The following is a 27,428-nucleotide window of genomic DNA, read 5'->3' on the forward strand; positions in this document are numbered from 1 at the left end:
TTCCCTTGGTGGATTACGCATATCAGAAGTCATCTGGATTTACCTGGTGTCTTATCAGAAGGTAATGCTTACGTAGACACTCAGGTGGCATCCCCAGTATTACAAAATTCTCCTCTAAAACAAGCAACAGAGTCACATGCCTTTTTTCACCAATCTGCCCGGTCTCTCCAAAAACAGTTTGGTCTGTCTCGTCAAGACGCTAGGACTGTCATACTTAAATATGTCCATGTCCAGCATTGGATGTCAGCCATGGCTGTGCTGGGCCACCCAGATATGGTAAAAACAGATAATGCCCCTGCATATCTTAGTGCCAAAATAAAGACCTTTTTGCTGCAATGGCAGGTGAAGCACGTTACCGGAATTCCGAATAATTCTGGTGGTCAGGCAATTATTGAACGTGCCCATCAATCATTGAAACATTACCTGTCTGGTTTTTTTTGAAAAGAGGGGGAGAGGAGTCCTCATGTAATAGTGGCAAAAGCATGCTATGTACTGAACTGGTTGAATCCCAGAACGGAACGTACTGAACAGCCGATTTTCTATCACTTTTCTAACAATCCCAACGATTTTTCGAATTGTGACATAGCTGTCCAGGTATTTGACCCTGTCTCAAATTGTTGGTCAGGACCTCATAATTTATTAACGTGGGGTCGGGGTTATGCATGTATCTCCACAGGGGCAGTGACCAAGTGGATTCCAGCAAAATGGGTTCGCCCGTGGATTGAAAACCGACCCACTGAAAAGAAAGAGCAGGGTGACTACGACAGGATTGACTCCTAAATGAACAGGAGGGATCAGTGGGCTCAGTGGGCACAGCATCGAGAAAGGTTATTCCGACCGCCACGACCAAATGAAGAAAAGCGGCTTGTAGATAAGTTAACATACATTATTCTGCCCATCTTGCAGCAGTTACCTCGGGAGATACAATGTCAATTACCCTCCGGTGAATTGTCTTTGTTACACTGTGACCGTATTGTGCGTGCGTTGCAGGATCTTTTTGGGCAAGGACCGATAGAAACAGAAAATTCTTGTCCTATATGTGCTACTTCTTGTAATTCAACAGTTACTCTATATTGTGGATATTGTAAAAGGGTTGGAGCATACAGGCGGAAGCTTTTCCTACGTTTTGGTTCCGGCGGTTTTTCCCTTCTTACTGGGACACATGCCCCTACTTTTTCAGGTATAAACGAGGCCTTACAATCTTATGAAGCCTTCGAACAGATATTTTTAGCAGAACATCGAAACGAACTCATCTTCTGGGTTCGCATTATCAGAAAAAGTTTTGAATATCATATAATACAACATCATTGTAAATGTGAACGATGGCATTATTTTTAGGAATAGGCTTAATGAATATTGCTTTTGCTTCTGCTTTGCATAGTATATTGTTGTTTGTTATTCTTTTGTTACTTTTAGTGCCTTGTCTTTTACAATGTTTCCAAAGCTGTATGGAACGCAGTATTAATGCTGTATTTAAAAAGAAAGGGGGAGGTGTTGGGGCTTTTGCTGTGTTGAATGATTATACTGAACTTTGAAGCAAGTGGAAAAATACTGAAGAAATAAGACGAGGGCACAATCAGAGCAGTGGAATGAAGAGGGAGGAACAGGTTGCGGGTGCTTGCACAAAACCAAGGCCAGCAGGACGCGATAAGAGGAGCTGGGAAACAACAGAAAAGAGCCTATGTGCCTGAAGAAGTAGAAACAGAGATCTTGCCAATAAACAATTGTTAACCAATCATATTATTATACGCTTGTAGAATAGCCAATCATATTATCACACGCTTATAGAGTGCCTTATAAAAGTGTACCTGGTTTGTACAATAAACGGATCAGATCTTGAACTCCATGAGTATTTGAATCTGACTCCCGCTCGCCCAGAATGCCCGCAGCAGATGAATACTCTTTTAATGTACACTATTTCACTGTTGCTAGAAGTACTATATTCCACTTCACATGGCTTGCTTCAGTGACAGCCTTGTACCGTAAATTCATATCGTGTACCCCCTTTTTCTTGGGGTCCACAAGTTGCGATGCCTGCAGTTTGTAGTCCCTGCATGCACAGGCTATCTGCCCTGGCTGAAACCTGACAGGATAACAAACGGTGATTGCTTCAGGCAGCTTCCCTTATGCAGATGTCCCCAGAACCCCTTTGGAAGAGTAACCCAGAGAAGGTGCTTCAGGGAAACCCCAGGCACTTCCAAAGCATGGAACTAATGAGCAGGACATGCACGGGAGAGTCTGTGTTTAGTAGCCACCTTATAGCTTGAAGTGAGTTTTCCAAATCCATTTTCCTCCTGCCTAACCCAACTGGAAGAGTGAGTTCCACCGCATTTTTTTGTGATGTACTGAATGTATTCTTTTTTAAAAGCAGGTGCCACCTTCTTGGCTTTGCTTCACGCTTTGTGCTGTCCCCTTTTTCTATGTACAAGAAACCCCACTGAAGACAGAGCGTTGATGGTTCTAGTCAGCTGCAGGGGAACTGCCATGGCGGCTGTAAGAGAGGGGCAGGGCCGGGCGCAGGCCGGGGGGTTTATCCGTTCTGAGCCCCTCGACCCCTGCTGTGCATATCTGACAGCCCTGCCTCGCTCACAGCCGCTGTCCCAGAGGGAACAAAGCCCAGGAGAGAAAGTTCTCTGTCGGCTCAGGGGAAGCACCATGCAGGGGTGCAGCACCCTCGTGTTGCAGCCAAAGTGATAAACCAGCCTTGCTTAGCGCAGCTCTCCGTGCAAAAACCTCCGTGGCTGCAAGGATCTCAAGCCTCGACTCTGAGCGCTCGATGGAGCTCCCTCCCAGCCAGCCGAGATTCCCGACCGTCCCGACGTGGCGCTTTCCCTCCCAGCAGCGCCCATGCCCATTGAGTGCCTTTCGCTTGCAGCCGGCTATAATGCCGGCATCAACCCTGCACTCCAGTTTTTGGCCTCTCTGAGTGTTGCTCACTAGAATAGCCCCGAGAGTGACACACACACACACACACCCTGCCCCCGTGCCTGCTGCCCCCATTGTGTCCATAGGGATAGCGGTTTGCCTGCGGGCATGGTGGGATGGTGTTTCTTCCAGGAACCACATGGATGGCAGGGTGAGCCCTGGGGGGGCTTGCACCGCCCGGTCTCACAGCTGGGGAGGTGGATTCCCCGCTCGCAGGGACTGGGGGCGAGGGGAAGTGTTTTAGGGACGGACCGTGGGGGCCGGAGGGAGGGTTTGAGGGACGGACGCCGAGGAAGGCCTCCTGCCTGCAGCGATGGCTCAGGCCCAGGGCAGGGCTCTTCTCTGGATGCCACGGGGTCGATTGCAAAGGAGCAGGCTGCCCCATGCAGGGAGCAGGTGCGTGCCGGGGCTGCCAGGGGCCCTGCCTGCCTGTTCCCAGCCCAGCCCCAGCTGGGGCCAGCCCTGCGCTGCAGCCCCGGGGCCGAGGCGCACAGAGCCGGGCATTGCTGAGGGTGCTGCACCCTGACGGGCCCCGCCGCCAGCTGCCGGCTGCCCTGGGCTGCCCCTCGCTCTCCCCAGCTCTGCCTGCTGCCAGTGCCGGGGGCACCGCCACGGGGCTTGCCCCCTGCCCACAGCTGCCCTGACCCACATCTGCAGCTGTACGTGGTGCCCACATCGCACAGCTGGGGCGGGGGTGGCAGGTCTCTCTGGTGGCAGCCTGGGACTGGGGGCAAAGCCAAGCCCATCCCTCGCTTGTGATCTTTGTCCCCAGGGAGAGCCAGTGCAGACGTGTGCTGCGCTGGAGAGTGTCCCACAGGGAGGTGACGGCCGACTGCAGAGCAGCACTGAGACCCGCGCGACAGCAACAGCAGCCGGTGGCCGCAGAGCAGCCCAGGGGAGCTGGTTCCCCCGACGGGCCCCAAAGCAGCCTTCCTCAGCCCCTGCTTTTGGTGACATGTGGAGCAGCGCAGGGATGTCTCTCAGGCTTCCGGGCCTGAGGAGGCTTTCCTCCCCAGGGGCACTGTCAGAAATCCTGCTCCCAGGATTAAAGCACCCCTCCCCCCATGGATCCGAGGCTGTGTATCCAGCCCCCTGGAGCTGGGTACAGGTGCCCTGAGGGGTCTCTCAGGGAGGATGGGGCCACCTGCCTGGTGGCTCTGACACAGAAATGATGAGCTGAAGCCCTGTGATGGTGGCTGGCCGGCTCAAAGCCTCCGAGTGCCTCAGCCTCTGTCCCCAGGAGCGTTTATCCCAGGCACTGTTTCAGGGTGTGAAGATGGGTGCCAGTAATGTCCTGGTGCCTCCATCTGGCTTCCACGTCAAGGTTGTGATGCCTGAGGTCAGGGTCTACCTGAAGGCCCTGACAGAGATCTCCAGAGACTTTTTGTTCCATTTTGTGTTGCCTTAGGGCTACAATGTGCTGGAGTTTGGGGGCGACAAGGTTATGGTATGCCAGAGGTTAAGCGAGTAAAGCGTTAAAGCGTGTTATTGTTATGGACAGAATCTGGGTTTGTTGGCTCTGAGTTCCTGGGGTTATGGTAGTGTGATCTTATTACGTGTTCAGTGTGTGGGTTTTTTTGTTTGTTTGTTTGGGTTTTTTGGGTTTTTTTTTGTTGTGTTTTTTTTTTGTTTGTTTTTTGTTTTTGTTTTTTTTGTGTAGTGTGCCTTTTTTCATCTTTTTGGCCTTTGCAGGGTTTGGATGGGTGCCTTTGGTTTTAGGATTTTGGGGTTTTAGTGTTTTTAGGGTTTAGGATTTTTAGGGTTTAGGGTATTTAGGCTTAAGGATGTTTAGGGTTTTTAGGGTTTAGGTTATTTAGGAGTTAGAGTTTTTAGTTTTAAGTGTGATAAGGGGTTAGGATTTAGGTTGTTTAGGGTTTAGGGGTTTTAGGTTTAAGGGTGTTATGTGTTTTCAGGGTTTAGACTGTTTAGAGTTTTTAAGGGGTTTAGGGTGTTAAGTCTTTTTAGCATTTATGTTGTTTAGGAGTTTTATGGTTTAGGGTTTTGGGGCTTAAGGGTATTTAGGGGTTTTAGGGTTTACAGTTTTTAGGGGTTTTAGGCTTAAGGAGGTTTAGGCGTTTTAGGGTTTAAGTTGTTTAGGTTTTAGGGTTTTTAAGTTTAACTGTGTTTAGGGTTTTTAGGGTTAAGGGTCTCTAAAATTTAGGGGGTTTATGGCTATAGGTTTTTTTGGGGGGGGTTAGGGTTTTAGGGATGTTTAGGGGTTTTAGGGTTACGGATGTTTAGCATTTTAGTATTTAGGGTTTTTTAGGGGTTTTAGGTTTAAGGGTGTTTAGGGGTTTTGGAGTTTAGGTTTTGGGATTTTTTTAGGGTTAAAGGAGGTTTAGGGGTATTAGGGTTTAAGTTGTTTAGGGTTTTAGTGCTTGGGTTGTTTATTGTTTAGTGTTTTTAGGGTTTTGGTTGTTCGATGTTTTTAGTGTTTAGGTTGTTTAGATTTCAGGATTTTTAGGTTTAAGGATGTTTAGGGTTTTTAGGGTTGAGGGTTTTTATGCTTTTTAGGGTTTAGGTTTTTTAGAGTTTCTAGTTTTAAGGGTCTTAAAAATTTAGGGGGTTTAGGTTTTGTGTTTTTTAGGGGGTTTAGAGTTTTTAGGGTTAAGGGTGTATCGGGGGTTAGGGTTTTTAGGCTTAAGGAATTTAGGGTTTAGGGGGGTTAGGTTTAAAGCTGTTCTGTTTTTTTTAGGGTTTATGTTGTTTAGGGCTTTGGAGTTTAGATTGTTTCAGATTTGGGGGTTTTAGGTTTAAGGGTGTTAAGGGTTTTTAAATTGTTTAGGGTTTAGTGGGTTTAGGTCTAAGGGTTTTTAGGGTTTAGGGCTTTTAGGTTTTAGGTTGTTTAGCTTTTAGGGGTTTTAGGTTTAGCGGTGTTAAGGGTTTTAAGGTGTTAAGGGTTATTGGGGTTTAGATAGTTTAAGGTTTTTATGGTTTAGATTTTTTAGGGGTTTGGGGGTTTAGGGTTTAGTTTATTGGATTTTTAGGCTTAAGGGTGTTTATGCTTTAGGCCTTTATGGTTTTTAGGATTTAGGTTGTATTGGATTTAAGGATTCTAGTTTTAAGAGTGTTAAGAATTTTTATAATTTAGGTTTAAGGGTGTTTAGGTTTTAAGGGTTTTTAGGGTTTAGGTTGTTGAGGGTTAGTGCCAAGCGACTGTCATTACAGAAGACAAAGGGAGAAGGAGAAAGAAGTGTCTGAACTGTCATGTTCTTTGGACACCGCCAAGAGTGAGAGCTGTGGGGGCTCCCTGTCTCCCTGTAGAGAATGAAGCTGGGTTAATTAGCATTGATAATATACAGCTGTGGGCTGGCTGGGGGGTGGGTGGGTTGTCTGATGTAGACAAGGTGCAGGTGTGGCTGGTTCTGTTAAGAGGTTGGGCAGCCAATGAAGAGAGAGGAGGAAGAAGCAGAGAGAAGAGAGTGAGCCCTGGGTGAGGAGAGACCAGGAGGATGTAGCAGAGGGACTGGCATGAAGAGTATGTTGGTATGTGGTGGTAAAAGACCTTGTTGTAGCTTCTAGTTTGGAAAGTGCTGTGACATCTTCTCTCTTGTGTGTCCCAGGCCCTACCTGCCCCTCCTCTGGCCCCATCTCTTACCTGTGCTGCTGTGACCGTTTTGGTGTTGCGGGTTGACTTGGGTTGGACCAAAACTGCTCTTATGTCTCCCCTTCCTCTGCCAGACAGGGGAGAGAAAATACAATGAAAAGTTGGCGAGTCATAGTTGAGGATGGGGAGATCGCTCGGCACTTCTCGTCACGGGTGAAACAGACTGAACTTGGGGAAATGGTTTCAGTCCATTAGCAGGCAAATCAGAGCAGGAGAATGAGAAGCAAAACCAAATCTTCAAAACACCTTACCCTCAGCTTTCGCTTCCATCAGGCTTCGCTTTACTCCCAATTTCCTTGTCTCCCCTCCCCGCTGGGGAACGGCAGTTACAGTCAGTTGATGGATGTCCCATTGATTCTTCTTCTTCCCCTTCCTTGGGAGGAGGTCTTCTCATGCTCTTCCCTGGTTCCAGTGTGGGTCTTTCACTGGGATGCAGTCCTTTAGGAACAGAGTGCTCTGGCGTGGGACCCCTGCGGGTCCCTGACTGGGATGAAAAACACTTTCAATATGGATACTTCCTCCCTCAGAAAGACAACCATGTGAGCAGAATGTACTACCTGGGACAAATGTCCTTTCCTGAACAGTGGCATGAAGTGGACAGACTATTTTTAACTGTCTGAAGGGTGCTGAAGAATGGCCTCGTGAGGAAGGCAATCTGAGTCCATGGGCTTCAGTGGGCATGGGCTCACACACTGAGAGACATAACCTTGTGCCATGTATTCCTTTGACCAGGTAAAATACATGGACCATTCCTGAACCGATCCCTTTCTTAATAAACCTCAAACTTGTAAAACAATGACGGTTTTAATAGGCCCCAGGACAAAAGTCAAAGCCATGGTCTTAATTGGTCACTTCACTGAAGAGAGAGACTGTGTTTGTAAGCTCAGTCTGCTTATAGTCACCGGATTTCTCTTCTGCTTTCTTCTCTGAGGCTGGGGTTCTGCTAGAGCTATTTTAGACCAGGTCCATGTGATGCAATGCAGGCTCTGATCAAGACCATTCCATGCTCCATGTCTAGAGGTGGTAGCTCACTGTTTGGAGGGAAGAAGGGAGCTTGAAACTTCCTATTGTATCACATAACTGTATTTTTGTTGATAGCCCAAAATATTATTGTTTTATGATCTTCTCCAAATAGAAGAATCCATTACATGTGCCATTTCACCTGTAGCTGGGACTACTTTCATTGCCCTCTCAGTCTTCTGTGCAAGTGCAAGCAGGTGGCCATCCAGTGCGTTAGCACATGGGCGGACGAGAGAGGCTGAAATCTTTGAAGTGGCTTGTTAGGAGCAGGCAAGGCAAGCAAAAGAATTTACAAGTGCTCATGGTGCTGCAGCCAAAGATATATGTCAAAAAATGTCTGGAGACAGGCTGCAGGGCAAGCATGGGACTGCCTTTTCCCATCATACCCAGAGAAGTTACCATAATGTGGGGTTCTGCTCTTCTGGACTGGTGGGATGAAGGTTGGGTATAACCTTGAGAGCTTCCGTGCTGAGGAACTCAGAGGAAGAGTCAGGCACAGAATCTAAAAGAAGTGCAGTCACGGGCATGTCCTTTATGGAAGTGCTCTGAAGACGTTCTCAGACTACAGCACACACAACAATTTGGGAAGCATATGGGAGATGACTCAGAAGGATGCAAATAATAATGTCATTTACCATAAGGAAAGGTGCAATTTCCACATTTCTTTCTCTTCTTTGTTCATTATAGCATTGTAACTATTGCCCGCAGCCTGGGACAAAGGGACCTCTGCATGAACCACGACCTCTCTACCATGTCGGGGTCCCACAGGAAATCGGAATCAAGACGCAGCTGTGGACAAGTGGAACCCTGAAACACACATGCTATCTGTATTCTGTCTTCACCCCACACAGTCAAGAAGAAGGTGCCCGCAGCCATGGGCAAAAGGAGGGCTACAGCACCCACCCTGCCCTTATGCCACCCAGCTCCCACGGGCAGCTCAAAGGTGCCCGCAGCCGTGGACAAAGGGAGAGCTGCAAAACCCAGTGCTTCTCTACTCCATCCAGCTCCCACAGGCAGCTCGAATGTGACTGCAGACACAGACAATGGGACCACCAAAACACACATGGTATTTGTACCCCATTGTCATCCAACAGGCAACAGGAAGGTGGCCACAGCCATGGGCAAAGAGGGCACCGCACCGCCTACCCGATCTACACCCCATCCAGTTCCCACAGGCAGCTCAAAGGTGCCTGCAGGATTGGGCAACGGAGCTTTGCAGCAACCACCACCTCTCTACCATGTCGTGGTCCCACAAGCAGCTGGAAGGAACACAATACCACGGACAAGGGGACCTCTGCAACAGCCACTGTAGCTGTACCCTGTCATCATCCAACAGACAGCAAGAAGTACACACAAGAGCATCTGGAGTTCTAGATGAAATTAAATCATTCTTCTCTTATTCCTTCCAAGTATTTCCAGATCCTTGGATGACAGCGCTACCACACAGTGGCACATTCCTGTGGTCTGCCACGACAGGGAGAGAGCTCTCAACACTGCAAAGGACAGATAAGACAGCCCTGCCCCTCTACGCCATCCCGGACTTGCAGGGAGCCTCCCTAAAACATGGGCAAAGGGGGCTCCACAAAATTCTCCCCTTCTCTTATTCCTTCCAAGTATTTTCAGATCCTTCTCTTTACACTGAACAGAGGCATTCGTTCTCAGTGTTCAGCAGTACCTCATACACAAGTTGGCCTTATTCCAACTTTGATACTTTCTTAAGATAATTGGACAGTAAAGTACAAAGTTTTGCTCCTTAGAGGCAGGTGCCGAGAAACACCATTATCTTCATGGAGTCCTGACAGAATTCTGTTACAGATACCGCTTAAATATTTCTCCTGAACACCAAGGGTGCCTGAGAAGACAGTCCAGGCTGTGGGACCTATGGCAATTTGGAAGGACAGCAACACAGAGAGAATTGTTTGTCCATTTCTGTACCTCACAAGCACTAGGAATTAATGAATTCCCTATTTAGGGAATTAAGTTGTAAATGAAGGATTAGACTGAAATAATTCAGGACATTTCCTTCAAAGACCAAAGTATTCCTTTAATAAATCGCTACTGGTTTATATTACCCAACACAAATACATCTGGAGCTAGATTTATTAATATGACATTAAAACAAGCAAAGTTCACAAAAGTGTAGCGCTTTGGCAAGGTCTCAAAAAAACGTTGGCTCAGGGGACCAGATGGGCTGCTTATCAGTTCTTAGAGGACCATTTCTTCCCATTTATCATCATGGAGCATGGCCATGGAGTCTACACTCGCTTCACCTTCCATGGTATGTTGCAGGGAGTTGTTGTGTCAGTGGATTCCTCGCATGACTACTGCAGCCGTGTGCCATCCTCAGAGCTCTTTGGTTTTATACTTTTACTTTATTAGTGAACAGTGCTATGTTTTTCATATAACCCTTAATTTTCAGATGCAAACTTTAATTTTTCTAATAATTCCACATCTGGTCCCCCCAAAAAGGGTAGTGATACTCCCTGCTCACACAGACTGGCTCGCCTGTACTGGTAAAGCTCTGGGGCAATTGGGAACAAACCCTGCAGGAACCAGAATGGGGGAAGCTGGGGGTGCACGAAGCCACATGGTGAGCAGAGGTGGTACAGAAAAATGACTGCACAGCAGGCAGAGGCTTGGGGAATGTGGCCACAGCTCCAGTGGGAAAGGGGAGTCTATGTCCACGGTGAGTTCTTTTTTATGTTCATGGCATAAACAGCCTTGGGAGGGAGCTGGCTTAAGATGGCACTTTAATTTACAATTATTAGCTTTGCAACCTCAGTGCCTTGCTTTTGACGGGTTTTACTTTTTATGTGCTAAAATGGTCAAAGGGTTCTGATTTTATTCTAGCAAAGTCCGTATCCTTCATACGAGGAGATGTAAGACATACGCAGAACTCAGGGACCCAGGTCAGTAAAGGGGAGTCAGAGGCCTTGGGAATACAGCCTATTAAACCCTGTTCCACAGGCAGTAACGTAACATTTGAAAACCGAACGGCAAGTCAGGAAGATCCTTTCATGCTATGGCAGGTTGCTTGTGTGAGGCTTTTATTGTCTGCTCAGGCTGCTGGAGTAAATTTCCAATAATAGGACCTATTCTTGTAGCTGGGAGAATATACTTGTTCTAAGAAATACTCAACTTAAAAAAGATCCCTACCTATAGACTGTAGGAAGCTCATTAGTAAAGGGAAAGAAACTCTTCCAATATCCAGGATACCCAGGCTTTGATCAGTTTTAACAGTCTGGGAATTTTACTGCCTCTGCCGTTCATTTCAGCTGTGTTTTGTGTGCCAGGCATTTGAAAGCAAGTGCCACAAAAGTAAAAGGTAAAAGAGATAATATTGGAAAAGTCTGATCAATTCCATGTCTGCCTTTCTGAGCAGAAGACTGAATATGCCATAAATTAAACTTGACTGGATACCAATGCTGCTAGTTCTAGATGAACAGATGAGAAATTTGCTACAACAGCTTTCCTTCTGGTGCTGCCTAATTTAAATTAATTGCCTGTCTGTGAGTTCAAATCAAAAATTAAGGATCAGACTAAGCCTGTAGTATCAACATTGCACCTAACCGTTTAATCCTGGAAATTGTTCTTCCAGAGCTCGGCTTCCAAGGACAACTGCTATGAGGTTCTGTGTGGGTTGCGTTTCCAAAGCAAACATTGCCCTCTCTCCACTTCAGCACCTTCCCTTATGGAGACAGTGAGCTGCAGCATCATGTGTCTCTCCCCCACTGATAACGACTTGCTCTCCCAGCAGAGCCATCCTTTTATTTTATGCTGATGGTCCCAGTGCTTTGATGGTAACAGTGTGGTCCTGCTCACAGCTGTGCACAGCCCCAGCCCTGCTATCCAAAAGCCGTCCAGAGCTTGTAGGCAGAAAAGCACCATTTGTTTATATATAAAGAGAGTTTATGTATTCTGGAAATTAGTTTCATTTTAGGCTATTTCCCCAAGATACAGGGAAGAGGAATGAAGGGGGACTAATTTCTGGTCAATAAGCCTTAATAACAGGTAGAGTCACCGACTCGCAGAAACGCTCGGTGCTTTTGGGGTACTGCTCCTCCTGCCTGGATTCTGAATTAGAGTCTACACAGAAGAAACACAATGCTTAGTGGAACTCCAGGCAAAGAATTTCATGCTATATTCTCAAAAGACACATAGTGAGGTTACCCAGAGCATGAATGCTTTTCAAGCATTTCAGTCTTTGGGAAAAACTTTGGTTGAGACCCTCTTCTTGCATCACAAACCTGGTTGTACTGTTTCTTTGCTCCAACATCTGCAAAATACTTGCATCTACCTATGTTCCTCCAGGCAGTCCAGCTGGGGAGTTCCATTCTTTTCCTATTTCTCTTGCATTGCAATTCCCTTCCACCTCTGAGTACAGGCACCAGTGGCAGGTGCAATGCAGGTAACAGCCCCGCAAGGTCTCATGAAGATGTTAGCTAATGCTTTGCTTCTTCTTGTACATTAACGGGCCAGAAATTCCATTATTTCTGACTTCTTTCTGCCATCTTTGTGCTCCCACTGTTCCTTTTATTCCAGCATCTCCCTCTACCTTTTATACATGTTCAGGTATTAATGTTCTGGGTGCTGACAAGGCTCAGATTCACCTGATCCACGAAGAACTCTCTGAACTAGCTTGGGGGGAAAATCCCATCATTCCCATGTCTGTATGTGCAAAAGGTACATAGACTCTTCTCTGCCCCATCCAGCTGGTTTAAAATCTTTCTGCGTCAAACTCAGCCACTTGTGTGCTACACAGAAGAGAGCTTGATGGGTAGAAATGCATTTTACAGCTTTCTCTGACACCTTGTCATGATTTAATTCTGAAGTTTGGTTTCAAAATGAGGATTTCCTGGGGTTTGTCATCCATATTCTCATGTTCTGAGCAGCCACTGATGGGAGTTTCAGAGATTATTTCAGAGATATTTCCAGAGATTAGCCTAGGAATGGTGCGTCTTTATACCAAATGGGGCAAATTTATGGAGCACGTTTGTAGAGAGAACATATTTGCACTGAAGCAGCTCATCCACCCGTAAGGCATTGCGTTGTCATAGCCATCCTGCATGAATTCAGGGCAGTGAAATCCAGGGCTGGGGTGACGATGCTGATTAAAGACAGCTCAGCATGGTTGATGGGGGAATGCTTTTCACTAGTGATGTGGTTTTTCTCAGGTACAGATTTGATTTAATAGGTAAGGGATCTGAATAAGGTGGTTGTGACTTTGATGCAGTGTACAGCATCTGGTTTGTTGGGTCAATAATCTGCAAGGTTTAACTCAGTAACAAATTGCAGCTTTCATCAGCTCCAGAAATAAAACAAGGTGGTGTCCAAAAGCTCTCTGCCTGCTGTGTTCTTCATCAGTTATTACATTGTTCGGGTGATCTAAGCTTCTGCCTTGTGACTCGTTCCTTGAAGTGCCACTGTCAAAAGCAGGCACTTAATGCAAGGCGGGACTATGTGAGATTTGCTAGTCAGCAATTCTGTCTGGAAAAGCTTCGTCTCCACAAGCAGTGCAGTTTATTGATACTCCTTCTCAGAATATCAATAAACACGCCCTGCTGAAAAGGTGTTCCAAAAAATAGATGCACCTGTGGCTTTCTCAGGTGCCTGGTCCTACATTCCTTACTAAGGAAGAATTTGGATTTGATAGCAATGTGTTTTGATATAGACTTACTTGATCTGAAAAGTGGTTTAATTTCATTAGAATATAACTTTAATAGCTTTTATTGGATCAGTTAGAGGCATCCACAGCTGTTTGTTGGACAGAACCTCTGATTTCTCTCAACACCAGCAGCTCGTCTTTGCAGGCACAACTGAGCACAGATATTTCTAAATACTAGTCTGTAATTGCAAAGCTTGCCCAAAGCCCAGTGCAGTGGAGATCTGTTCCGTTATTGCCACCCAAATTTTCACAGTACTGGCACACAGAAAGTGTAACACATTTGAAAGATCTGGCAAGTGCCAGAGCTTTCCACTCAAAGACCATCCAGCCGTCTTCAATAATATTCCAGCCAAAATGGTTTTAGCGGGGCTTTGACATTTGAAAGCATTTGCGTTTTCTTGACAAGTAAAAGGTGTTGACAAAGGAATACTCTGAATATTGATGAAAATGAAGATGATGAGTCAAAAAGCATACTTTTATGGGGTGTATTGACTCCTAGCAGACAAGTAGGAGAGTTTTTACCTGAAGGTCGTGCCTGATTTGTGAGATTATGGAACTGAACAAATTCCCTTCATTTTTTATAAATTATCTCTTATATGTTCATTGTAACCTGATATGGTATTTTCCACAAATGGGACTGGTATTGGAAAAATAATAGTCACGCTAAATAGTGGCTAAGTCTCCCTGCATTTGAAGAGACCTAAATGTTCTACAGTTAAACAATGCACAGTGCATGCAGAAATTAAACAAAAGTAGATGGAAGTGGTAAGTATGGAGAAAATCAAATTCACTGGATAAAATTCAGAGATGAAGACAAACGAAATCTGAGTGGAAGACATGTATTTTCTTTATACTCCCCCCCTCCCCCCATTTTATCTTAGTGCCGGGGCACGAGCATGTTGCATTATTCTAGGAGAGAATCCAAACAGACAAACATTGTACTGAGCTGCAAGTAGGAAACCGGGGGTGGAGGGTGATTTGATTTCCAGATTAAAAGTCCAAGAAATTTATAAATGTAAATGCGGTGAGGGGAAACTGAGAGCAGGACCCAGCGGTGAAGCCCAGGGCAAGGGGCACTGCCGGCAGGCGCAGGGAGGTGGTCCTTGCCCCCTGCCCTGTCCTGCTCGGGGCTCCCCCGGGCGGGGCAGGCCCGGCCATACTGGAGAGGGCCCCGGCCCCGCCCCCGCAGGCCCCGCCCACTTTCCGTTGGGCTCAGACCGTTGGTCACGGGGAGCCCACGGCCACCACAGGCAGCAGGGCAGAGCTGTGCTGGCACGCAGCGGCGCTGGCAGGAGGCAGCCTCTGGCCCAGGAGCGCTGCCACAGCACCAGCACCCCGCTCCCCAGCCTCCCCGTCGCCGGCTGGGCCCCCTCCTCGGTGCACGGCCAGGGCCCTCCTCTCCCGGGCAGGATGGGCCAGGCCTGCTGCTGCTGCAGCTCCAGGTGGGCTCCCCCAGGGCTCGGGGATACGCGGGCACAGCTGGGCCACGCAGCACTGGCGTTGCTCATGCCCGCCGCGCTCTGCTCTGCAGGGAGGCTCTCAGCGACGCCGAGCCGGTGCTGAGTGCGGACGTGCGGCTGACCCGGGGCCGCAAGAGGAGCGAGAGGCGCCTGCTCCTCCTCCACAAGGAACTGGTGGTCGCCAAGTTGCGGTAAGACCCTCAGAGCCCAGATCCTTCCCCCCAGCCCCGGCCCAGGGACTCCCTGGCACCAGCCCCAGGCCCCGGCCCCTCGGTGCTGGAGGCACCCATGTCCGTCCCAAGGGCAGGTGGGGGAGAGGGCTCTGCGCGTGGGGACCCAGCCCAAGGAGCCCCCCTCCAGCTCAGTGCCCGCCTCTGCTCTCTGCAGACGTGGCACCAGCCTGCGCCCACAGCTCCGCCTGGTGCTGGACCAGCTGTGGGTGCTCAGCAGCAGGAAACAGGCAGCGGGACACAAAGAAGAGGAAGGCACTGATGAGGGCAGGACCTCCCTCATCTTCACTTGGTCCACTGGCTTCTGCATTGATGACTTTGGGTGAGTTGTGGCACCACATCCCATGGCCAGGCAGGAGAGGTTCCCAACCGTGCCCATGCCACCCTGTGAATGGCCTCTGCCCCCCCTCCTGGGCAGGGAGCAGGCAGCTCATCGGAGGGAGGGATTGATGGGGGGGCCTTTCCCCATCCTACATCGTCTGGCCACCTTTTGGTCCCCAGAAGGGAAGGACAAAAGCAGCTGCGTGGGCAGGATGGCAGGACACAGGGAGCCAGGGCTTGGGCAGCACCTCTGCCCTGCCCCACAGGGCTCCATCCTGCCCCTGTGTCCTTGCCCACGGGGTAGGGCTGTGCAGGCACCCACCTCTGCCCATGGGCTGGGGGCTGTAGGGCCTGACACCGTGTCTCCTCTCTTTCTGCAGTTCCTGGGCACTGAAGGAGCAGTGGGTGGGCACACTACTCAGGTAAGCCAGGGGGATGCTCCCAGCTGGCCAGGGGAACATAGATCCCCAGCTCTCGGGCAGAGCTGCCGAACAAGGGAGAAGAGGCAGCCTGGGGCTCACCCAGCTCTTTCTCTGTGCCTTTCCCACTGCATAGGGCATCAGAAGGACCCAAGAGAGCCTGAGTCACTCATGTGGCATCGCTCAGACTCCTGGAGAAGGAGCTAAGCTGCCGCTGTGCCATGAGTGTCACTCTGGTCTGGGCTCTGTCCCTGAGCAGTGGTCCTCTAGCTGAGCATCAGAGCCATCACTGCTCACCTTCTTCCCATCCTTCTCCCTTCCCCAGTGGAGGACATTTAGCACCAGGAACCTGGAGAAGCTGGTGGAGGGGCAGGCAAGGGTGAGGATGGCTGCCTTTCACCCACCTCTGGCTGTGCTGTGGTGCCAGGGATGTGCGTTGAGGGGGATGGGCTTGTGCAGGAGAGAGGGAGGGAGTGTCCCACAGTGCCTCTTGGCCAGTGGAAGGGGTTGGGGAGCCACCAGGAACACTGGCATGGCCTCGCTGGTGACACTGGGAGAAACCCTGCCACGTGGGGCAGAGAGCCCAGGAAGGCAGAGGCTCCCAGCTCTGCCGCGCTCAGACTCTCGGTGCTGGGTGGCTGCTCACTGGTGGCCCTTTCCTCTGTGGGGCTACTCTGCTAAGCACTGCTGTGTTCTTGCAGACTGATGCCAAGCAAGGGCCTCCCACGGACTCATCGAGCATCAGAGAGGGACTTTGTCGCTCACCAGGTGAGTTTTGGAACAAAAGGCCACCTCCTGCACGCGGTTGATCTATGCTCACTTGTCCCCTGAGTGTCGCCATGCAGGTTGGGCAGCCCAAGGAAGGAAGTCACCTGGATGAACAAGGACACCCGCTGGGCAGTGGCTGCTGCATGTGGCTCTGTGGGGACACAAAGCTTCTGCCACTGTTGTGGTGGCACGCTGGATCTCGGGAGCATCCCAGCCACTAAACCAGAGCCACAGTTGCAGCTGCTGGCTCCCTGCCCGTCCTGCTGCACTGCTCAGCACTGGGCAGCAGGCCAGGCAGGCTCCAGGAGCGCTGGCCTGAGGGTCTCCATTGATGGGCTCTGGCTCTGTCTTCCTTTGCAGCAGGAGGGAGCAGCAGCAGCATGAATAGGAGGAGGGGGCTGCCCTGGCCCTTCGCTCTGCAGCAGAGCGTGGCTACTGCCCAGGCACCAGGGCAGGCGGGCTCCGGCTGCAGCAGGGCGCTCTTTGGGCAGCCTCTGGCAGCCCTCGGTGGGGAGGACAACACGCTGCCCCGGCCCATCCAGGTAAGCCAGCCTGGACACCGGGTCCCCAGCCCTCCCCCTGGATTTTCCGTAGAGATGGTGGGTGTCCCAGGGCTCCAGGGACAGGGGACTGGGCTCTGCACCCACAGCAAGGAGCCAGCCCTGAGGCAGTGCTCTGGCCACCGCTGCTGAAAGGCAGCTCCTCTGCCAAGCAACTGTCCTCCCGCCTCTCCTGCAGGAGCTGCTGGCTGCCCTGTGGCAGGAAGGACCATCAACAGAGGGGATATTCCACCTGTCTGACAGCGGGACAGCAGTTCGGGAGCTGCGGGAGGCCCTGGACCGTGGCGCAGATGTCGACCTGGCCAGCCAGCCTGTGCTGCTGCTCACTGTCATCTTGAAGGTGAGCACTTCTGAGCTGCAGCTGGTGGAGCTCCAGGCTGGCCTGCAGCATTCAAAGGCTCACCTGGAGTCCTTGGCATTGCAGGACTTCCTCTGAAACATTCCTGGCAGGCTCCTTGTGAGCAACCTCTACGAGGACTGGATGGCAGCCATGCAGAAGACCAGCGGGGAGGAGAACATGGAAGAGCTGAAAGCAGCCTGCCTGGTGAGCAAGAGGAGCCCTGACCTCTGGCTGAGAGCACCTGCAAGGCTGTGCGACGTGACCACTGGCTCTCGCCCACCTTGGGCAAGGCTGAGGGATGGCTGTGGGCAACATGTGCCTTGTCAGACTTCTGCTCCTCTTCTCTCAGGGTGGCCAAGAAGTTGCCTGTGACCAATCTGCTCCTTCTGAAGCAGCTGCTGGCTCTCCTCCAGCATATCGGCTGCAATGCAGCCAGCAGTAAGATGAGCTGCAGCAACCTGGCTGTCTGTGTTGGGCCCAGCCTGCTGGGCCCACCTGACGAGGGCCTGCTCCCACTGGAGGCAATGCTGGAGGTCACTGGGAAGGTACTGGCGCTGTAGTGAGCAGCCTTCGCGGCGCCTCTGGGTTTGGCTGCACAGAGGTCTCTGGAGGCCTCCTCCCTTGGGCAGATGCTGCTGGGGTGGCTGCCTGCAAGAGCAGCCCCACAGCCACTGCCTTCTGCACAGAGGCAAGGCGCAGGAGAGGCAGGGGCTGCTTGGTCATTTTCAGGCAGCTGGGTTGACACCAGGGCTTTGACGTGTGCAGGTGAAGGTGCCGGTGGAGTTTCTGGTGGAGAACTGCGGCAAAATCTTTGGGGAGGAGACAAGTGACCCCCCGTGCCCAGCAGCCGAGGAGTGGCTGCTAAGCAGAGATCCAGAGGTAAGAGGCAGTGGGGCTGAGGGTTGTCACTGATTGGGGCTTGGGATGCCAAACCCTCAGCGCTGTTTCTGGCGGGGATGGGCATCGTGTGTGGTCCTCTCAGCCCTGCTTGTCTCATGGCCTCTCTTTGCCCCTGCCTCTTGGGGCATGAACACTTTGCTCAGCAAGATGAGCTGAGGCCTGCAGACAGGGCACGGGAGGGCTGAAAACAGAAGTGGTGGAGGGCTGCAGGTGGGGTTTGCTTGAGCTGGTTTTTACCTCCAAGGACTCACTGTGATGCATGGGCTTTATCTTTCTAGAGCTGCATTTGGAAGAGCCAAGCGTTTGTGCAGTCGCAGAGGATACCAAGCATGCGACAGAAGCCTTGCCACACACATCCCCCTCTCTGCTCAGTGTCCTCAAAGAAGCTGAGGGAGATACGGTGGTGGAGTCTGCAACAGGAGAGGTATGTCAGCCCCCCAGCCACGGTGACAGCCTGTCTGCTGTAGGAGGGCAGTTTCTGATGAGGCCATGTTGCTGCTGTGCCTGTGCCTGGCAGCAGAGCCGGGCTGTGTTTGGGCTTTTCCTCCAGCCCCTCAAGGCTGATGCGTAGGAAGGGAAAGTAGCAAGATGATTCCCAAATGCACTAGGCATGTGCTTGATCAAACAAAAGGCCCACAAAATAGCTACAAAACGACAGAGGGGGGTCACTGCCAAGCTCAGAGGGGTTTTGCCCGGATCCTACTTTGTTAGAGCTTCATCGAGTCTAGGGCGGGGTGGGGTGGGGTGGGGTGGGAGGTGGGGTGGGGGGGGCGTGGGGGAGCAGATGACTGTGCCCTGTGGCTGATGCAAACCAGCCAAAGGGATCTCCTCTGGAGAGCTGAAGAGCTAAGGGAGCAGTTTGGCCAGCAGTTGCTTCCAACTCCAGATCGTCTCTTGCCACCTGCCAACTGCAACATTTATCTTGTAGGCACCTCCAGCTTTGCCTCCAACTGCCCTCAAGAGTGCAGCAAGCCCCCTGGGGTGTCCAGTCGATCTGGCCAGCCTTTCAGAGGACAGAAGGTAAAATGGAATCACTTTGGTTAAAATCAGAACGGACTCCAGTGGATGGTGGCTTTCCCCCTAACTAATTCCACTGTGGGATGGAAAGGTTTGCAGGCTCTCTCCAGAACAAGAAACAAAGAACAAACAAAAGGCAGCCAAAGAGAAAAGAGCCCTGGGGAGAGGACAGTGAAAGCTGCACAGAAAAGAAGAGGAAGAAGAAAGAAAAAGCGTTTGGGGCTGCACCTGTGCAAAGATGCAGGAACGTGCAGAAGGTGAGGAAGCCCAGGTGTGTACCAAGCACTGCACCCATCTTTCTCAACTCTCAGCACTGCTCTGCGTCAGTGCAACTTGCTGGCAAGGGAGGGCGAGGGATGGTGCTGGGCAGGGTTTGGAACGAGCTCCGTGGCAGCTGCCCAGGGGCTCCCCACGGAGCCCTGCTTCATGGCACAGGGGCACTACGCATCTCTGCTCCCACGCAGGCCTCTAAGGGCATTCCCCATGGGGACAAGGCACCAGAGACACCCCTTAGCTGATGGCAGCAACAGCTCTCCTGGGCCACGAAGAGTTCCTGCTGAATGCTGTTCCCCACACAAAGGGGAACAAAGTCCTGCCTCTTCCTGCTTTCAGGGAGTTAGCAGAGCTTTCTGACTCTCTCATTGCAGGTGCTGGTTCGTTTTCAGCAGCTGAACCACTCTGTCTGCTGGGCCCCCGCAACCATTATTACCAATAAAACATGCTTTTCTCTCTTGTGCCTGTGCCTGCCATGGGACTTTCTGACGTGGGGAGCTGTTATCTGGGGATGAATCCTCAGGGAGGAGTTTGGGATGGTCCCTTCTACCAGTGACCTTTCCGTTGGGCATTAGGGCTGCGTTGAGGTGCTTTAGGTGCGAAACCAGAGCACAATATCACACGGGAGGGTGGCAACTGGAAGGGACCCATGGAGAACATCTGGTCCAACATCTGCTCAAGGAAGTTGCCTGGGACCACATCCTGGCGAGGTTTGGGTATCTCTGTGCAGCAGCGCCATGAGATCAGAGCAAGGACAAGGCAGAGGCAGGCCACGGTGGACAGGAAGGACTAAAGGTGCTGATACCATCAGCTGCAGCTTGCTGTCCCCTGCAGCCACCCTCCTGGCACAGTGCTTGATGGCCACTTTCCTTAGACCCCCTGAGTTCATGGCAATGGTGGAGATTAACTGCCATGCCAAACGATATAGTTGTATCAGGTCACTAACAAGCTAACTCTTGGTTTAAATCACACCAACTATCTATGAAAGGTTATCTGAATCCCAGAGATCTAACAAGGGGGGAAAAAAATCCCCCAGAAAATACTACATATGCTCCCTTTTTCACTTCCAAAGGACGCCGGGTTTGCATTATAGGTTGCAGTCCACACCTCACCCAGTGCATTTGCAAGACGCCATCTGGGAAGCCAGAACACCTGCCCCCTCCTACCCCGAGGTGGCTGCCAAAGCAGCAGCACGGCAAGGATAGCAAGCTCCCCATCGGGCCACCTGTACCTGCCAAACCTCTGGCTGAGCACTTGCCATGATACCAAAAGACGGGCCAAAAGAAAACCCTCGTGACTTCCTTTTGCAAGTTTAGAAGGCAAGCATTCTTTATTGCAGCACTGGGCACACGGAGATTAGCATCTCAAATCATGTGCAGCCACCTGAACAGCCTTCTGCAATTCATTACAACAAAACATACATATTCATCACATTTCTCCAAAATATAAGGCACATTATAACTACTTCCTCAAAATCGTTTAGATCTGCATAAGACACTTGCGTATGTCACTTTGCTCCTGGGGGCCTTTCTTGGGGTCTCTCAAGACTGCTGGCGGTCAGCAAGCTCCTGAACTCCAGCTGAACTTTCTTGGGGAACGTGTGCTCTACTTGTTCCTATAGAACTTCATTTATTCTCTGTGCTGTATTGAAGGCAACACACCGTTACCCCACTACCCTCATCTATTGGTATAGCCCAGGTGCCTCAGAAAGCTTGCCACCCCTTACTGAGCTTATTCAATAGGCCGAGTTAATCACTGCTTTAGTTGCAGCCTCTCCTAGTGATTCTTTATAACTTAATCCTGTCAGCGAGGAGAAGCGTCCAGCTGTGCCACTGAAGGCAGCAGCCTCGAGTCACCAGGCTGCTCCCTAATGGAAGCAATCCTGACTGCCTGGATCTCGCCGCTGAGAGGCTGTATTTAAAAAATGAAGTGTTTTCCAGCAAGGGAAACAAGGCTTGATCACTCATACTACAACTGGTGACTCTCCCAGGCAGCTGCATATTCCCAGTCCCTCAGCAGGGCAGGTGTAGCCAGGGCCCTGCCGGAGTCAGCAGCAAAACACGCTAGCCCTATTCCTGCAGGAACTACGAACGCCGGGGCGGCTCCAGGGGGCTCTGCGAGTCGGGGTGTCTGGTGCCTGTGCCCAGGACACCTGCCGGCACCTCTTTCCCTCCTTAGCTCTCGGCTCACCCCCAGGGCTGCCCCGGCCGGGCCTGACTCCAGCTGCCCCGGGGGCCTGGCACACCAGGGGGTTGGAGCCTCCCCACAGAGCCCCCGGGCAGCCAGCAGGCAGCAGACACCCCTGCGCTGGCCTAAGGGCCTCCCACAGCCGGCCACAGGTACCCTCAGCCGGGCCACAACCCCAGCATGTGCCTGACCAGCCCAACATGGCTGCCAAGAGGCTGAGGGTAAGAAATGGCAGCTGCCAGCATGCCCTGGGAACAACATGGCTGCCAGCGGCCCCAGGCCTATAGCTCCCAGCATGCCCTGGGAAAAACCTGGCTGCCAGAAGCCCCGGGCCTACAGCTCCCAGCATGCCCTGGGAACAACATGGCTGCCAGCAGCCCCGGGCCTACAGCTCCCAGCATGCCCTGGGAACAACATGGCTGCCAGCAGCCTCGGGCCTACAGCTCCCAGCATGCCCTGGGAACAACATGGCTGCCAGCAGCCCCAGCCCTACAGCTCCCAGCATGCCCTGGGAAAAACATGGCTGCCAGCAGCCCCGGGCCTACAGCTCCCAGCATGCCCTGGGAACAACATGGCCGTGGGGCAGCCCCAGGCCTACAGCTCCCAGCATGCCCTGGGAACAACATGGCCATGGGATGGCCCCGGGCCTACAGCTCCCAGCATGCCCTGGGAACAACCTTGCTGCCAGCAGCCCCAGGCCTACAGCTCCCAGCATGCCCTGGGAACAACCTTGCTGCCAGCAGCCCCAGGACTACAGCTCCCAGCATGCCCCGGGGCACACCTTCTCCCAGCAGGCCATGGGACATCCCTGCCCTGCAGTCGGGCCCTGTGGCTCTGCAGGCCTGGGGCCATTGCCTGGGGCCACTGCCCTGGGGCAGGGACGAGGGGAAGGGAGGCACTGAGTGGCAGGGAGAGGTGAGTCAAGGTGGAAGGGTGGCTGGAGAGGGACAGGAGGCAGCCAGAGGGGCAGGGAGAGCGGGAGGGGCTGGGCAGGGATGGAGAAAGGACAGGGACTGGTGAGGAGCGGGCAGAGGGATGGAGAGGGACAGAGACAGAGAGGCAGGGGGGTTCCACAGATAATGCAGGATCAGCAGCCGAAGAGAGGGACAGGGAGAGGAGCGGAGGGGCAGGAAGGAGGACAGAGGGACAGACCAGCACAGGCAGGGTGAGGGGACAGGATGAGCAGGCTGTGTCTTTGGCAGTGGGCGGCAAAGCTGCTTCTGTGGGTCTTTCCTTTCCCCCTCTGCCCTTATCCCCTCCCCACCCTTCCCCTTGGTGAGTCTGTGTCTGTGGTGTGCCTGCTCCGGTGAAAGGAGCTCCTGCACCAGCCTGAGGGCAAAAGAAGAGGGGCAAGGAGCGAGCTGTCACAGTCCTTAGTTTGCAGGTTTAATGTATTGTCCCTGTTCAGAAAACACAGTGTATATGTGTGTCAGTGGTGCCGGCAGATTTTTATTCTTTACAGCAATTTCTTTAAATACCAGACTTCATGCAGAAGGTTCACACTGTGCTTCTAGTAAAACGGAATTGCTTTTATGCATGCTGTGCTTCTAGTAAATGGAATTGCTTTTATGAATGCTGCAGTCTGGAGGTGGCAAGTGCCAGGTTAGAGATGAAGATGGAAATGAAAGCAAGTGACGCACATGCAGTGGTGATCCTGCAACAAGCATGCTGTATATTGACCTTGGAGAACGCTGCAGGGACTCTCAGAAGTCAAGGTTTTCAGTGCTGTTTCTGTATTTAATACCCAAGGGATGGTTTCCCTCTGTGTGCGTTTCTGTGCAGGCATGTGCATGGAACATAGGTGTGTCTCTGTGCCATAAGTGGGACTGATGGCAGATTTTCATTTCATTCCAACTCAAAAGTAAAGAAAGACTGTACCTGCAAAAGAATTCAAACAGCCGTCTTTCTTTCCCAGAGCAAGCATAGAAGTGTGGGGGAGCGGTTTACAGGTTCAGAACTTCAGCCAGCTCTGGATGGTAAACCCTCAGGAGAGGAAAGAGAAGCCCCACTTTTTTAACTACAGCTCTGCTTCCCTTAATGTGTCTTCTTGTTAGATTGTGTCGGTGGTCAGTTTAAAAGGACATGATTAAACTGTGCTTGTTTATCAAGATATTTGAGGGTTATTTACTGTCTTAAATCCCCTTATGAGTGGGGCACTCTGTTGCCCTGTGGGCAGTACAATGTCGTGACTGGTAATTTTCCTTTTCTTCCCTAGTGTACGGATGCATTTATGAAGGCAAGTGTTGGGTCTTATTGGCGCCGCACAAGAAACCAACGTGTGAAACCCAGACATTCACTGTTAGAAACAGGAAGAAGCTATGGGCCCTTGCTTCAGATTCTGCAAAAGATGTACCAAGGCTGAGGAAAGTGGCAAAAAGGGAAGAAATGCCGTAGCATAACTTTGGGATGGCAGGTGAGGTTTCCATCAGTGTTCCTCAAACGTAGCAGCCTCATTTTGTTTGCGGATGTGGTGTTGGACTCAAAATGCGAGACTAGTGTCCTTTATTGCGGGTGGTAGTGTAGCGCACGTACCTTTCATGTTCCAGGTGAAGTTGCCAAGGCTCTCGTTAAACTTCTGCAGAACCACCTCAAATTTTCCTTAGTGCGTCATTTCCTTCAACAGTCAAGTCCAGGTCTGTGGCATACAATAACCCCTACCCCATTTGGGATCTGGATGTGGTTGATTTTTAATTCAGACTTATCTGCTGTTAGAGATTTTTCAGGTTTTGGTCCAAATAGGGAAATGCTGATTGTATGCATTCTTTTGCTTTTTCATAGTGTTGTTCCGTGTTTAGTCATTTGTTCCTTACCAAAATAGTGTATGGGTGTCTATGAAGCTGGAGGTGTTTATGTTCTTGTGGCTGAATGTAGCAGTGGAGCTATCTTGCTGTATTTAAATCAAGAGGAGTGTAATGTAACTTTACTTAAAATCTGGTCTTGGTAGGCAGATCCTACCCTGATAAGCATTAAAAAAAATATATATATATACAAATCTGTGAAGAGGTATAGGTGGAGCACCTGAACTGGTGAAAGGCAGCAATTCTCTCGCTGATATCCACGCATTGCAGAACTGTTGCCAGCATGACCTTGAAATAGTGAGCCATTAATGTTAACTACTAGCAGCTTGTGAACCTATCAGTCAAGGTAGAAAATAATGTCCCACTGCCACCTTTTTTAATTTTTTTTTTATGTTTTAAAGTTTCTGATTTGATACTTTCTGATGTATTTGAAACCTGTGTCATTATCCTATGTAGTTTGTGACAAGTGTGTGGCAGATGGGCCTTTACTGCTTGGAGAGGTGGTGAGATGGAGAGTGGAGAATGGTTTTATGGCACAAGTGTAAAAGTATAAAAAGGGATTAAGAGGCTTGTGTACCTTGCTGCCAGTTCAGTGGCATGAGAATTCCTGTAATGACAAATTCCTTCTGGCTGAGTTTCCAACCAGAGCAACACTAGCAACGGATGTCGTTCCCAAATGGTGAGGTGGTTGTAAGCTTCATCAGTAGTAGAAGCTGTGGAGAAAGTCACGAATCATCTGCCGTTCTGCAAGTCAAGTGCTTGGCTCTTTTGTCACTAGCGTTGATTTAAGGGTACATTGCTTATAAATAGCACTTGACCTTTGTAATTCTTCATACTGCTAAGTTCTCGGTGCCATCAGAGAACCATTGTGCTGTGAAGGCCCTGTAAACATACGGCAATGTTTGTGTTTATCCATTTTGGCCTCCCTTAGGTGGATTATTTTGTAATTTGAAACCTTAGTGGCAGGATTTGGGGCTTTATCCTGATCAGCCATCTAAGGGCCAGCTCTCGGCTGCAGCTGCAGCATAAGTATTCAGGTGGTTTGAGCACCAAATGAAACTTCCACTTGGCTGTCATTTTGGCTTTTCCCTTCCTCTTAATTTTTATATTTTAATAAAGAGTTTTAAATATTTGGCTTCCTTACAGAAAAAAAAAACCAACCAGTGCTATCCTTGTCCTGTTATGATAAACCCCTAATCTGGAGGGCAGAAAGCTGAGACCACCAGGAAGACGTTGAGAGGAAGGGGAAGAATGTTAGAGCCATGAGTAGGGTGTTCTTCAGCTGGCCAATCTGAGGAGGTGGAAAAGGTGCCTCAAAGGTAGCTAGAGGGAAGCACAGGAGAGCAGCTGGGAGCCAGAAGTGTGGTGTGGGCATACAAAAGTGTTACACTGTGGTGTGTCAGGCGAATTGTTTTCAGGAACTTCCATATTTGTTGCCATTTCCCAAGCTCCTGAGGTGCAGGAGTGCTGGAGGCAAGAAGCTGCCAGCATCATATTGTGGAGAAAGAACACTTCTATCTCCATTTTACTTTCCTCACTTCCGTGTTGCGCTGGCAGGGCAGTACAGACCCGGACCCGGAATTTGGACCCACACCCTGTGAGTACGCAGGCAGCTTGTGTGGCCAGTGCCAGTGTGGTTCTGGCACAGAGGATCAAGCGCTTCATGCTTCAGAGCTGTCAGGCTGACACTCTTCAGCACTCAATGAAGCTCTAAATTACAGCTAAAGGAAGAGAGAAATTTGCTTCAGAGCTTGATAATGTCGTTCTGATCCATCCTTTTGCTTGTTCAGTGGCTACAGAAGGGAGCTACTGCCTTGGTAGGAGCATCCATTGAGTTCTTCCTGTGTGATATTAGAAAATCATTGTGTGTGTTTATGCATGAGATCATTACAGTAGGTGTTTTGAAGATGTTCATGTGTGGTACATAAAACCTTTGCCAGTAAAATAGTAAATCCACGCAGTGGGGTCTAAAGCACGCAGATCCAGTGCAATCCTCCAAAGAGCTTTGAAAGTGTCTCCCCGAGGGTACAGACCTGGCTGTTGGTGATTCTGTTGACCTGCCTTTTGTAGCAGGTTGCTTGGAGAAGTTGCTATGTCAGAAGTCGTCTTCTGAGGGCGGGATGCTGCAAATGGTAGGATGTTTAAGGAAGCAAATGAATAACCTTCAGACTTGGTTTTATTCTTTTAACAGATTGTACACAAATGGGAGGCCTGAGCAGGCTGCTTTTAGCAGGGGAACGTGACCTGACTGCACAGGAGGCAAGGAACTCTCTTCTTCTCACTGACCATGAGCCCTCAGTTTCAAGGCAGATCTGAAGACGAATATTTGACCCGTGGGAAATGCAACTTCAAATACGTAACTCAGGTGGGACCGCCGTGTGTGCCCTGTGATAGGAGCCGTGCATCCCAACCGTGAACGTAGAGATTGGGCCCGGTTTTTAGCTTGGTTCAATATGAACTCTGCTGACTGATTCTGTGATCAAGGGCAGGCAAGTCTGCCCCTGAGAGGATGCTGTCATGGGTGGAAGGGTTGAAGTGCAGTGACTGCGTCAACAAACAGGTGGTTTGAAAAGTCTTTTGGGCAAGGGTCTGGTACGCTGGTGTAATGCCTTTTCCCTTTACAAAGGTGTCCAGTAAACACAAGTGTTCCTGCATGTGTCCAGTAGCGCAGAGACCTCTGTACTTTCTTTGGACTGATTGTTGTATAAGATCTGGGGTTTTTTGGACAGCTCTGAAAATTGTCCAAAAGGTGTCTTGTATGTTGGGTGAAATGGGTCATCACTTCCATAAACCTCTAGCCTGTAAAGAAGAGCCGTGGAAGTAAGGAGATATTATTTTTTTTCTCTTTTTATTGTTACTGGGAGGAAAAGGAGAGATTAACTATTGACCTGTGATACCCCCAGATGCAGGCTGTGCAGTGCATTTGAGGTGGATCACT

The 27,428-nt window shown here is 50.4% G+C and overlaps 2 long non-coding RNA genes across 2 annotated transcripts; both read left to right on the top strand.

Annotated features, from left to right (window-relative positions):
- Positions 1 to 445: 445 nt before the first annotated feature.
- LOC121080217 lies at positions 446 to 16,279 on the top strand. Its single transcript, XR_005825295.1, has 3 exons — positions 446 to 1,075; positions 9,846 to 9,850; positions 16,268 to 16,279. It is a non-coding gene; the product is annotated as an uncharacterized LOC121080217 (long non-coding RNA).
- Positions 16,280 to 22,559: 6,280 nt separating this feature from the next.
- On the top strand, positions 22,560 to 27,199 carry LOC121080219. The gene is made up of 3 exons (XR_005825299.1): positions 22,560 to 22,607; positions 23,908 to 24,105; positions 26,682 to 27,199. It is a non-coding gene; the product is annotated as an uncharacterized LOC121080219 (long non-coding RNA).
- Positions 27,200 to 27,428: the final 229 nt, after the last annotated feature.

The sequence above is a fragment of the Falco naumanni genome, chromosome 22, assembly GCF_017639655.2.
Source record: "Falco naumanni isolate bFalNau1 chromosome 22, bFalNau1.pat, whole genome shotgun sequence".
NCBI classification, from domain to species: Eukaryota; Metazoa; Chordata; class Aves; order Falconiformes; family Falconidae; genus Falco; species Falco naumanni.